This window comes from Sminthopsis crassicaudata, chromosome 4 (genome assembly GCF_048593235.1).
Source record: "Sminthopsis crassicaudata isolate SCR6 chromosome 4, ASM4859323v1, whole genome shotgun sequence".
Lineage (NCBI taxonomy): Eukaryota > Metazoa > Chordata > Mammalia > Dasyuromorphia > Dasyuridae > Sminthopsis > Sminthopsis crassicaudata.
The window spans coordinates 207,311,320-207,324,776 of NC_133620.1; the positions used below are offsets into that span (position 1 = coordinate 207,311,320).

General features: G+C 34.7%; 1 long non-coding RNA gene across 1 annotated transcript; it reads left to right on the forward strand.

Annotated features, from left to right (window-relative positions):
• The first annotated feature begins 1,128 nt into the window (after positions 1 to 1,128).
• LOC141566125 (uncharacterized) lies at positions 1,129 to 12,452 on the forward strand. Its single transcript, XR_012489238.1, has 2 exons — positions 1,129 to 1,530; positions 11,160 to 12,452. It is a non-coding gene; the product is annotated as an uncharacterized LOC141566125 (long non-coding RNA).
• Positions 12,453 to 13,457: the final 1,005 nt, after the last annotated feature.

The following is a 13,457-nucleotide window of genomic DNA, read 5'->3' on the forward strand; positions in this document are numbered from 1 at the left end:
TGGAATTTTCTTGGCAAAGATAATAGAGTGATTTGCCATTTCCTTATCCTGTTTATTTTACAGACAGGAAACTGAGGCAAACAGGATTAAATAACTTATCCAGGGTCACAAAATCTTAATTCAGGAAGAAAAGTCTTCCTGGTTTCAAGACTATCATTCTAGCCACTGTGCCTCCTAGCTGCCCCCAACTTCTATTAGCTTGGGATCACCTTATGGAATCACCACAGAAGCAACACAAGGCATCACCTTAACAATTCAGAAAAGGTCAAGATCTCACAGAAAAATGGAGCCATAGACAGAATAGTTCTCCTTGAAAGGGGAAAGGACCAGGAGAACAGAAGTACAAAAATACCATCAGTAAGATATAACCAAAGAAGCAGAAATATATTCTGCTGCAAATACTTCATATGGATGTATGTGGGTGTGTGCCTGCATGCATGTTCACTAGCATAGTATAAAACTTGATTCAGAGAGATTAATACTGACTAAATCAGCAGGTCCAATCATATAATCCCACCCACCCTTCTCAATAAACTCCAGTGACTTCCGATAGCCCCCAGGATCAAATACAAAAATGCTCTTTTTGGCATTCAATTCAATAAAAATTTATCAAGGGAAGATTCTGGGAAGATGGTAGAGTAGTTCAGAAATGACCAAGCTCTTCAGATTTCTTCCACAAAACAAATCTGTGCCTTGGGGGCAACACAGAGCAGTTACAAACAAATTGGAGTTGGGGCAGAACTGTGGTCTTCCTGAGACAATCACGAGATCAGAGGGAAGATACTTGGACCCTATGAAGTATAAACTCCTCCAGGCTAGTTCTGCTGAAACAACAAACAACTAGCCCTTGGATTAGCTGTGTTGGAGGTAGATTCAGTCCCCAGTAAAGCAACTTTTGCTTCCCAGATAATGTGAGGAATTACGTGTCTGTGTCAGGAAAGATGGAGAAAACTTCTGATAAAGTATGCCAGCCTAGCTGTACTAGCTGTCAAGACAGTAGTAGTAGTAGCCCCAAGGGCTAGTTGTGATGATTCTGAAAACAATAGGCATTACCTCATCAGCAGTTGCTCATAAATACAGCCCATTGTGATTCACAAAAGTAATAATGAAGGTTAAAGATGTGAAATTCACCACTGTACTGGATAGGGAATTTCAAGTGACTATTATGCTGTAAAGATCCTATGACAGCCATTTGAGAAAAACAAGTACATCAAGATAAACTCAAAGTTCTCTAAGGAAGTTATAGATGACAAGGAAAAGTGAATACCAGGACTCCGGTATATTAAGATACACTATTGTTGGAATGTAAACAATGACAAGAAGTCAATGAGTAGAAGTTAAGTGACTAAAGGATTAAAACCTTCAGGTCATAGTCTTTAAACATGGTCTTTGAACCTAGTAAAGTAGCAGAAAAGTAGCAGAAAAAGTAGCAGAGAAGCAGAGGGTGATGTAATGTAAAAACATGAAAAGATGGAGAGTGTCAGCCTACCTGAAATTGTGGACAGGTGAAGAATTCAACAAGAATGGGAGGTAAGGTTGGAGAGGGTGGAGTTTGAAAAGATTAAATTCTTCAGAGATTGGTCTCTGGTCTAGGTAGTAAAACTATTGTTCATGAGGCTCTATTGATATACTTTCCATTAGCATAGCTAATGGACAGATTGAACTTGATGTCAGGAAGATCTCAGTTCAAATTGCGGCTTCACACACTTAATATCTATGTGAATTTGTGACAGTCCCTTCACTTTTCTCGGGCTCAATTTCCTTATCTAGAGAAATGAAGACAACAATAATAGCAACTACCTAATAGGATTGTCTTAAGGATCGATGAGATCTTATATGTTTGGTTTTCAAATTTTGTTGTGGTTCAGTTGCTAACGATTCTTAATGACTTTTTGGGGGGATTTTCTTGGCAAAGATGCTAGAGTGATTTGCCATGCCTTCTCCAATTGTAGGGTGTAACGTGCTCTCCTGGCAGCTACAATTACTAGTCTGTCCTAGACCCACCAGAGTACCTTTGACCACTGTCCTTTGCAGTGTGAACTCTACCCGGCTCGCCTCCTCTGAGGCCTTCTAAGGTCTCTGGCCACAATCTCTTGAATCTATAGCTTAATAACCGGTAGCGCACTCAAGAACAACCACGTGCAATCTTAAAAGCCTTTATTATACCTACTCACATAATGCCCTAACTGATGCCCTGACTTGTTGGTTCCCGAGTGAACACCTGGTCAGAAGACCCACGTGTTCACTACCAAAATCCTTACCTCTTTTGGCTATCCATCTTGGCTTGGCCACCCAGGCTGGGAAGCCAGGGTAAAGAACGCCAGGTTAAAGAGAGCGCCTGCTGCCTGCAGTGGGCTTACATAGGGCCTGTGAGGTCACACACACAGCCAATCAGCGAGAGAGTCACCCATTACGAAGCTATCTCAATATGGCCAGGATCCCGCCCAAGGGCAGTCCTAATATCCACAGAAATTACTTCCGGACCACTCAATCTCCCGATTTGCTGTGGCACCCATTTAAAGGCCCCTTACAGTAGGGTCTCAATGTACTTTCTTTCTTAGGGAGTTCTTACAAAAATTCCCATGGGGCACAGCATCTAAGTTGTTCATATTGTTCAGCCAGGATCCTGGCGTCAATTCTTCTCCACAGAGCAATTTATAATTGGCAGTTCAAGCTCTTTCTTGAGTTTATAGATTTCTCTGACCTTTGCTGACAAAAGTCTCTCTCCTTTAATGCTGCTTACCTGGCCTTGATTGACTTTTCTTCTGTATTCAACATTATTTGGAATGTATTTCCTGTTCCTCAATTGTTTCAAACTTTCCTAAACTCACTTTTTTATTTTTCTTTTATTTTTATTCAGAAATTAGCAAACACCAAATAATATAGATGTTTCCACATATATTGTAAAACAGAAAAAAAGGAGCAAACATGAAACTGCAGGTATCAAATTATAGCTTGTTTTTCTTTTTAAGTATATTGCATTTATCTTGCAGCTTTGAAAGCTGTCTTGCTTGACTCTACTCCTTCCTGGCACCTATTTTGTTCTCTTTGTTACATTTTCTTTAAAAGAAATCTTAAAACCCTATTTCTTTCTTGTCTTTTTGTTTGTTTTTTATTTTATCCTATCCCTTCTTATCCCTAGAATAGAAAAGAGAAAAAAAAAAAGAACAAAGCCCTTAAAAACAAATAAGTATAGTAACATAAATTCCTACATCCACTCCATCCTTAAATGCACATCTGATTCTTCATTTGATGTAATCACTTTTTTGTCAAGAGATTGGTAGCTTGTTCCATCATCAGTCCTCTAGAAATGTAGCTAGTAATTTCATGGATTTCTTCTCAGATCTTTCTTTCAAAGTTGTTTTTCTTTATCCTGTTGTTATATAAATTGTTCTGGTTCTGCTTATTTTAGTCTGGATAAATTCGTAAAGGTATATGGGGTTTTTCCTTTCAGGCAAGTACCCATGGTCAATACAGATTGAGGGATCAAGGGAAGAAAAAAAAATCTCTTCCTCCCTAGCAAAAGTGATAGCTTTTCAGGGATTGAATATTCATTCCACTGTCAGTTCCAACTGGCAAACACTCCCATTGCAAACTGACTGGCTGGATTTTTAAGTGTCACCCAGGGATGTACAGCCTATTATTCTTCTAATGACATTATTCCCTTCTTACTCAATGAGATAAATGATTATACTTAATAAAGGGTTCACTGAGTGTTAAAATAAACTGGTAACATTTTACAGCCTTGAAAGTTACTAAACTGTGCATATCTTTTGGCCCAGCTACTACAAAGAAGTTCAAAAGAAAAAAAAAAAAAAAAGGTTCTAAATATACAAAAAATACTTACAGATTTTTTTGACATAGCAAAAAACTGGAAACTAAAGAGATGTTCATTATTTGGGGAAATTATGTTATATGGTTGTAATGGAATACTGTTGTACTATAAAAAAAAGGAAAGAAATCATTTCAGAGAAAACTGGAAAAATTTGTATGAATAGAATTAAGTAAGTAGAATCAAGAGAACAATTTATACTATAACAATAATATTGTTAAAAAAAAAAAGTTTTAAGTGTAACCAACATAATAATGAATCCAATTCCAGAAGTGTGAAGATCCCACCTTCTGACAGAATGATGAACTAATATCCAGAATGATATATATTTTTGGCCAATATATAGCCAACAAAAGAATATGTTTTGCTTAACTATGCAAATGTGTTACAACAGCCTTATTTTTCTTTCTTTTTCCTCACTGAAGAAAGAGATGTAGGAAAGAAAAAAAAACAAATAGGCTTGATAATTGGGAGAAGGAAAGATTTTTTTAAAAATATTTTTTAAAAGAAAGAACATTAGAGTTAGTAAGAGACAAAATGTACTTGCTAAAGATGTCAATAAATGCCATTTAGAGCTGTGAGTGAGACGCCTGATTAATTTGTGGTGTGTTTTTTAAATGTGCTACTAATTCAAGCTACATATTTTAAGAAAAACTTGAAACCTGTCTAATTGACATTTTGTCTCTGGAAACAGGTAATAGTCAAAGCATATCATATTTTACTGGTGACACTTTCCCAATAATATACAGATACCCAATCATGAATAAAAAACATTTCTATGATAGCTCAAGTATTTATAGAACCTGCCAGGATTCATTCTGACCAATATGGAAACTTTAAGAGCAAGCAAGAAAATGTTGGCTTTGGTGTGCATTAAGAAGTCAAAAGGTGCACAGTATAATCACCAAAGAGACTTTACACTTTGAATTGTTTCAGTCACACAAAAATGAACATGTTAAAAAGATTGAGAACTGAACAAAATTTTCAATGAAATCACCATATAGAATTTTTCACATAAAACTATACCAGGAATGATACCATGGCTTATACAACATACTTGATTTTGGGATAAGAGTTGTACCTACATATTGATATATGCTTATAGTATCGGAAGATAGAGAGGATGAGCATACAAATATTGAAAGCTAGTAAATCTCTGCTAAGAAAGAAGTTAAAGAAAACCTTTCAACTAGCTATAGCTGACATTCACATGGTCTTTCAAAGGAAGAAGTGATAAAAAAAAAGGTATGATGCCTAAATTAATAAGAACTTCAACAATATGAAGGCTTTGCTGAGAAATTTTAGTGTTAATGAAGTGATGAAAAGCTATTCCATAACAAATTTAGATATGTAGAGAGACTGGGCAACTTGCCACCTTATAAAAGAGCTTCAGAGAATAGTGAGGACTCTCTTAAGACAATTCATAAAAACCATCTATTGCTCATAAAAGAATTGATTGGACAATCTGATTAGCAGGAAAAGGGAAGTGATGGCTAATTATATAAGTACACTGATACCGATTATTTATGCTTTTCATGATCAAATAATGTGACATCTTTTATATGTCAAGTTGAAGTATATTTGATAAGTATGCCAAGTATGTGCAAATCATATCTACTAATAACAAAAGAAATAAATTACCATATCCATCACCTTGATAAATGTTAGATTTCTGTCTTGAGGTTGTCATCTCATTTAATCCTTTCTAATAACTAGTTTCTTTTAAATATTTTCTATGATTAAGGCCAAAAGATTGTTTTAATTATCTTCACAATGAATGCCAATCTCTCTAACTACATCTATCATGCATGAAAACATATAGATCATCAAGACTTTATAATATTTTGCACAAAGTAAGCATTTAATAATTGTTGAAGTGAAGATGGGGAAGAGAAAAGAGCAGTCATCCCTGCTAAAATCTGTTCCTGACTCCACATTCCATACACACTTTGTAAGTGGTGGTAACTGTCATATTTGGCTTCCATCCACATAAAATCTGATGTTTATTGCAAGCTCTTCAATGAAAAGTGTGAACGCCCTGTTTCTTGACAAATGACTTTGATTATTAGATTGTAGCACAATGTGCATCAAAGGACAAGGACAGAGCTCTCACTCTGCTGTCAAGACAACCATTGCCTCTTAAAGCAAAAGGAAAATCAAAGACTTGTAGGAAGCTGGTTGAGTTGAAACCTTAAGCTGAAGGCAAACGCTGCATCCCTGACTGCACACCTGGCCCTTCCCAACAAGAGCAGAATACTCAAGAAAATTGAGACATCAAATGAGCTTCCACCTAACAAGCTATAATTTTGTTTCATTGGAGGGAAAAAAAGGGGTGAGTAAGGGGAAGACGCTAGAGGAGAATTCAACATGACAGTCCATTTGCTAAATCATTGAGGAGGAATTCAAGACAATCTTCAGAATGCTGCAAGACAAAAGCTTCATTATATATAATTACTGCTTACCAGTACCATAGATTGATAACAAGCTTCCTCTGCCAATCTTACCCTGCCATTATGAGAAGAGGCGATTAAACTAATTAACAAATCGACTTTTCTGAGTAACACTGGGCTCGATAGCAGAAAATAATAAGAAAAGGCTAGCTATTGGAAATGATTCAGTGGGATGACAATCTCAAGACAGAAATCCAAAGGTTAGTAACAAGATGCAGAGGAGAATTCTAAAGTGGTCAGATTCTATTATTTGACATCCATGGCTCTGATTTGCATATTCTGAAATATTTAGTTCATATATCTTAGTAAGAATTTAAATGAATATTTCTTTACTTTAGGGATGGGGAACTTTTTTTTCTGCCAAGAGCCATTTGTATATTTATAACATCATTTGCAGGCGATACAAAATTCTCAACTTATAGAACTCAAGCAGTGGGAGGTTGTCGTACCTAACATTCAACTCAACATTGCCTGCAGTTGCCTGAGCAAATTATTTCATGGGTTTTGTTTAGATCATTAGTCTCATTAATATGGAGGTCAGATTTTGAGCAACTTCAAGCATCAAAAACAGTTACCAATCTAGAAGTATGAATGTATAGATGTATACACACATGTGTGTATATATTTATATATATATGTATCTTTACATTTATATATATATATGTGTGTGTGTGTGTGTGTGTGTGTGTGTGTGTGTGTTTTCAAACCCCTCCTTCTCATCTGAACTACAATTTATACTTCTAGCTCCTTTAGCTTAATTTGTTCCCTTATCTGCTGTTATAGAATCTAGTCAAATTTGGTCAATCTCACTAAGTAGGAGTCCTCTGAATCCAGTCATTCTTCATTCCCCAGGCTTTTCCATGAAGACTCTCAGCTGCAGCTCACAGAAAGTCTCATCCTTGGCCCTGTCCCCAAGTAAAGTCAAAAGTCTCTATGGTCACATAGTCATCTTAAAAATGAATACCAGCAAATAATTTTGGTATTTTAGAAATTAAAATATCTTAAGCATAAGCCAAAATGAGCTGGCCTCTAAGGTTCCCTCCTTATCTCTTGGATCCTTTCCATTTCTAAAATTAATAGCAAACATTTATACAATCTTTAAAGTTTTACAAAACACTTTATATATATATATATATATATATATAAAAGCCTGTAAGTTATATGCTATTATTATGATCATTTTATAAATTAATGAAGTGAGATTGAGAGTTATTAAGTCACTTGACTAATAGGAAAAAAAGACTAGTAAAATCTGAGGCAGGATTCAAACTTCAGTCTTCCTGATGCCAAGTCAAGTATCCTATCTACACACACACATTCTCACACACACACACATACACAGACACCTCTCTAACCTTTGTGAATTCTGTTTTACAATGAATTGTGTTACAGCAAATTTTTATCATATCTTTAAAGGGTAAAGTAACATAGGAAATGTTTCAACTAAGTATAATGACATTTATTGAGTAATTTGCGGTCACTTTCAAGACTCCCACAATGATTTAAGGCAGATATGTTACAATGGAATGTAGTTAACAAATATAAACTCTCCTACTCTCTCTCCACATTTGGTTCATTTTTCTAACCTGGTCTCACAACAAAAGGTCTGAGTTCCCAGAGATAAAGCACTGCCACATGGTCACATTCAAACTCTCTCAGAATCTTAGGGATTATCTGTGAAATATACTTCCCCTACTCATTATTCTAGCTCTTGAGCCTCCAATATTTTCCAATCTATACAACCAGCCCTCATAATCATGACTTTAAGACTTTGAACAGAACTATTTACTTAATAAGGCAAAAGAAAAATATCAGAAATGCAAATACATTAAAGGAAACATATAAGTAACAAATTGCATCACAATACACTATAAATCCAGATCACTCTCTTCCACAAATGCTCTATAGTGAAGAGTGAGAACCTGGCATGGAAACTGGAAGAGGGGGAAAGTGCCTGAGGAAATTTTCCCAATTCTAGATTTCGGGTCTCAGTGCATTGGTCTATTCTGGGACACTGCTTCTCTACTCACAGAATGCTGATCCTCAATATTCTTTAAAGGGAAAATCCTCTTCTCTCCTGGAAAATAACTTTCATAAGTTATTTTATTGCCTTAAAAGGGCACTTATAAAGTGCAAATAACAGACAATTGCAAATATCATGAAACTGGCTATCTCTCAGATCACTTCATTCATTCATCCCTCTGCTTTGTGGTCCTATGAGTTTAAAGTTCAGGACAACACAGGTCTTATAATGGAAAACCAATGTGGATGGTCCCTCTGCTTTTTTGCCTCAAACCAGATTTGGCACCAGAGAGCAACAAGACCCTTCGGAAAGGCTTCGTCTTTCCCCGACTCCAGGTGGTGATGAAGGGCAAAAGCTGTCCCAAGAGCTTTTGGCCAATAAGGACCAATCAGGAATCATTCAGCGGAATCTTTTTTTCAGTTAAATCACTCCAAAGGCGAAAGATCGACAGAGCTGTTTTACTTTTCACGTTCCTCTTTTCCTGATGCTTCTTTTATCCTTCTCTTGTGGTAGTACTATGTTAAGTGAGAGCTTCCCACAACTTCCTTTTTTACATAAAGTCACAACTCGCTCATTTTTTTTCCTATCAAACCAATCCTTTTTCAATCATGTTGTTGATAGTTCATTTCAGTTCTGTCCAACTCTTCACGACCCCATCAAAGGTTTTCTTGGCAAAGATAGATTCTAAGATGGTTTGCCAGTTCCTTCTGCGCCTCATTTTACAGATGAGGATCTGAAGCAAACAGGGTTAAGTAACTTGTTCAGGGTCACCTAATAAGTGTCTAAGACCAGATATGGATTCAGGAAGATAAATCTTCTTGTCTCCAGACCGATGATTCTATTCACTTAGCCACATAACTACTCCTTTTTTAATCATAGGTGATTTTTTTAGATGATTGTGACTCCTCAATTTTTATTAGCTTAATTTAACCCTCTTTAGTCATAAAACAGTTATATGTCAATTAGCTGACATCATTAGGTTCTTCAGCCCTGGAGTTCTCAACATAGTCTTTTCTCTTTAATGTCCTCAAACCTCTGTTTTTTCATCATTCTCATTTCTCTAATTTTTAATAAGCAAAAGATCTTTGCCACTTTATGACATTAATTTTTCCATGCAAGCAAGGTTTCCCTCACATTATTAATGAAGAGGTATAACTCTTCAAATCCATACCACAGCTAATTTTCTCTCCAAAATTGTCCATAATCCCATCTGAAACTGTTTCTTTATGCACATTTGTATGTTTCCATTAAAACAAAGTTTTTTTCTATACATATTAAAAATTAAAATATTCATCCATAACAAGGTAATAGTTTGCATTCATTAGCAATAAATGCAAATCTCTTTCTTTAAATAAAAGTACCTTTTATATCCTTTACATCATTAACTGCTCCTTATGAAAAGGACCGTAATAAGATAATAATTCTTACATAAGTTTTTCCCGGGCTTTATTATGGTGTGGATATGACCTCAGGATTCTCAAATACTATGACAGAAATATTCAGGATTTGTCAAGTCCTACTTCTCTGGAAGGACTTTAAGCACAGTCTTTAAATCTGTCTTCTGCAGCATAGTGAAATTTGGAGAAGTTCAACATCATGCTATATGGTTGCAGAATAATGGAACTGAATCTTTCTTACAGAGTCACTAAAAATGATCATTTCCTAAATCAAAAAATAAAATATGGGTCCATATGACTTAAAAGAGTTCTCACTCTGAAGAAACTGTGAAGTATTAGATTACTGATGATGACAATCAATCAGGATAGGTCAATGGTGTGATGAAAATAAAGTAGAAAGGCCTTTTATTTATGTGGCATCCTTCAGATAATGAAAGGCAGAAAGGTTAGTCAGAAAAAAATAAAGACTGGAAATGGATACCCAAAAAAGATGAAAGGCATGAAAAAGAGAAGTGGGAGAAAGTGAAAAAAAGATTAAACAATTAAGGGAGCAGGTTAAAGGCATAGAAGTTATAAAGAGATCAGAAGGCAAAATACTGCAAAAATGATCAAAGGATTTTAACCACTCATGAAGAACAAGGAAAACTAATTGGGAAGCTACTAAGGGTTAATGGTATTAAGATGACATAGGAGGAAATAGAGTACTTTGTAAGTACTGGGAAGAACTATCATTGATAAGTCTAAAATGTTTAACTTAGTTTATGTTGAGGATCTCCCATTCTCTCATTTTATCCATGGATCCCTTTTTCCTGTCAATTCACTTTTTTTCAAAATAAAAAGTCATGTACTTGAAGATGGTATACAATCATTTTAAGCTTAGAAAAATTAAATCTATATAATTAAGATACTATGATGTTTTATTTCAGAAAAGTCAAGTATTCTCTTCTTGTTCAAACATCTTTTTTTAATTAGATAGGACTTTTATTATAATTTGCATCTGAGTCCCTGGATTATGGTTTTGTTTTTGTTTTTGTTTTCAGTTTACAGCCTAAATTTTGTTATATGAGACAGCAAGGCACAATGAAAAGAGTAGTAGCTTTACACTAAAACAACTGTGCTCCAAATACTGACTCAAACAATATTGTTAACCTGGACAAGTTTCTTGACTTTAGTTTCCTCTTTTGTACAATCAGGAGGGTACACTTCTAAATCTACTACCCTATACAGACTACATTATGTGATGAATATTTTCTTTTCTTAAGCAAAAGAAGGCAAAGTCTCTACTTTAGGAATAAGTATAATTTGAAAAGGGGTATGTTTATATTTCACTATGTATGATTATATGTATGTTTCACTGTATAGTATTCTGAAGACAAAAGCCCCACATTATTATTCTGGCTTTCTATGAATAACTTTAAGGGGAAAAAAATCAATGTCTTTTTTTTTTCTTTTGGTAGCTGTAGGGTTACTACTGAAGAAATGTACCTGTGGCAAGAAGAGGGAAAGAATGTAATATTTTTGTTATTAAGACTTCCCAGAGTCACTTATGAGGACACTCCAAGACTACCCCATCACCCTTTTCCCAGTAACCTAAGTGAATAAGCTTCACTTTCAAAAGGGGAGACACAAAGAAAAGAAGCGTCTCAAAAATTCCTGCCATGATCAGCATCATGAAATTTTACCCAACATGTTTTGAAGAGGTTGTCAACTATCGCATGTACATGACTTGCTCTCACACAGGGCCAGTGTCAGGAATCACTAAGAAATTCTTTCCAGACAAAGCAAACACTGACTGCAGAAAATTTTGATGAGACCAATGGCAGCCTCTGTTAGAAAATGCTTGCATCAAAGGGCATTTGTCCTAGGGGTATTAAAGGCAATTCAAGGCACTGTAAGAGCTTTACCTGCAGCTTTTTGAATCTTTTTAAACTTCTCTGCCTCAGATTTCTCTAAATCAGGTTCAAATTTTAGAAGAGTAGTCTTTGTGCAACTTTTTTTGCTTTAATCTTTGGGAAAATACTTTATTTTTTAATATTGTGCTGCATTAAAAAAAAAATTTTTAAGCCTACAAAGCCCAAATAACAATGGCAGTTTCAAGCAACCTTACTATACAATCCACATCCAGAACTGCATTTTGATTTGATTTTGAATTTTAATGCCCATAAATACCATAGTTGCTTTTCATCTTTGTTTCTTGTAGCAAAGAAATGATTTTTTGCATTCATTTGAACCTTTTTTCTGGTTTAGAAATTGTCTAAAGAAGAAACCTTGAAAGAAAATTAAAACTTCTCTTTTATAATCCACTGCAATTTATTAATATTTTAAAGCTTTTCAATACAATTGCATTCACAAATTGGATTTGCACTGTGTGATAACAACAATTGTTTTAATCCCATTTCAAGTGCCCCACTGTTTTCATGCTTGTTAATTAAATGTTTTATTTTAAAAAATCAAATACAGCATAAGTTTCACAAAACTTCATCTGCACCTGCTTCAGAGATGAAAAGATGTCCTTGGAACAACTCCAGTTTATTAAGTGGAAAACCATTTATTTCAAATAAGAATTCAGGCTTTTACCTGTAGGCTTTAACAAGAGTTACTGTGTATTGTATACTTTCACCTTTTATCTGCTGTCAATTAATATGAGCATAGTTAGAGCATGGGGGGGATAGATGGAAGACTTGTCATCTGGAATGTTGCTACCATCAACTACTGTTCCTCAACGAGTACTAAAGTGATTTCTCTGTAAAGCTATTTGGTGGTTTTATCTTTCTGTTTGGCCCTTTGGTCCTGCCCCATCATCTATTTTCTCAAATGAAATGGTGTAGTGTGATCTGATGAGTTAGCAGAACTGCAGAAAACAGCAAAAGCTGCCACAACTTTACAAGGATTTCTTAAGTAGCCAAAATCATTTATTAATTTTATTGATAGGCTTTTAGGATAGGAAAGAAGTAAGTTAAGCATATTCTCCCTGAGACCACTGAAACCTTATTCAGTTGTACAACAAATAATTAAGAACTGATGAGGTTAAACATGCTAAATATTTTGGAGATTCACCATCTATACAATCTATTTTTTCTGTTCTTTTATATGAAGATTCTCATATTTGTTGATGTTTACCAAATAAAACTAATAGAATATTTTAAAAATAAAATTAAGTGGTCAATTAAAATTAAAAACTGAAATGATATTAAAGGAAAGTCCTCAAAGAAAGGAATCTAAGTCCCAATTCAATTAATAGTCAAAGTTCCCATACCCACCATTATTTAGCAAAAAAAAAACAAAAAAAAAAACAGGGTAAAGAAAGGGTAGAAATTAAACTATATAATAAACTGTCTTTAACTAAATTTTGTAAATGTCACTATTATTGACAAGCTGCATCTGGCAAATATTATTTGGAAAGATCAAGAAAATTCATTATTTGAAAAATTGGGAATTATTGAAGGTACCATTTGAATAATAATCTGTATGCAGCCATACAACGATTACAATAGATATGTTTTATATTGGATTTAATATATATTTTAACATGTTTAACATATATTGGATTACTTGTCATCTAGGGTAGGGGGAAGGGGGAAAAGGGAGAAATTTGGAGCCCAAGGTTTTACAAGGGTCAATGTTGAAAAATTATCCGTGCATATGTTTTGAAAATAAAAATCTTTAATAAAAAAGAAAAGAAACAAAAAGAAAGGAATATATGTTTTTAAACTATGTTTCCTGTAAGAGTTTTTGTTCCAAACTTAAACACTGCA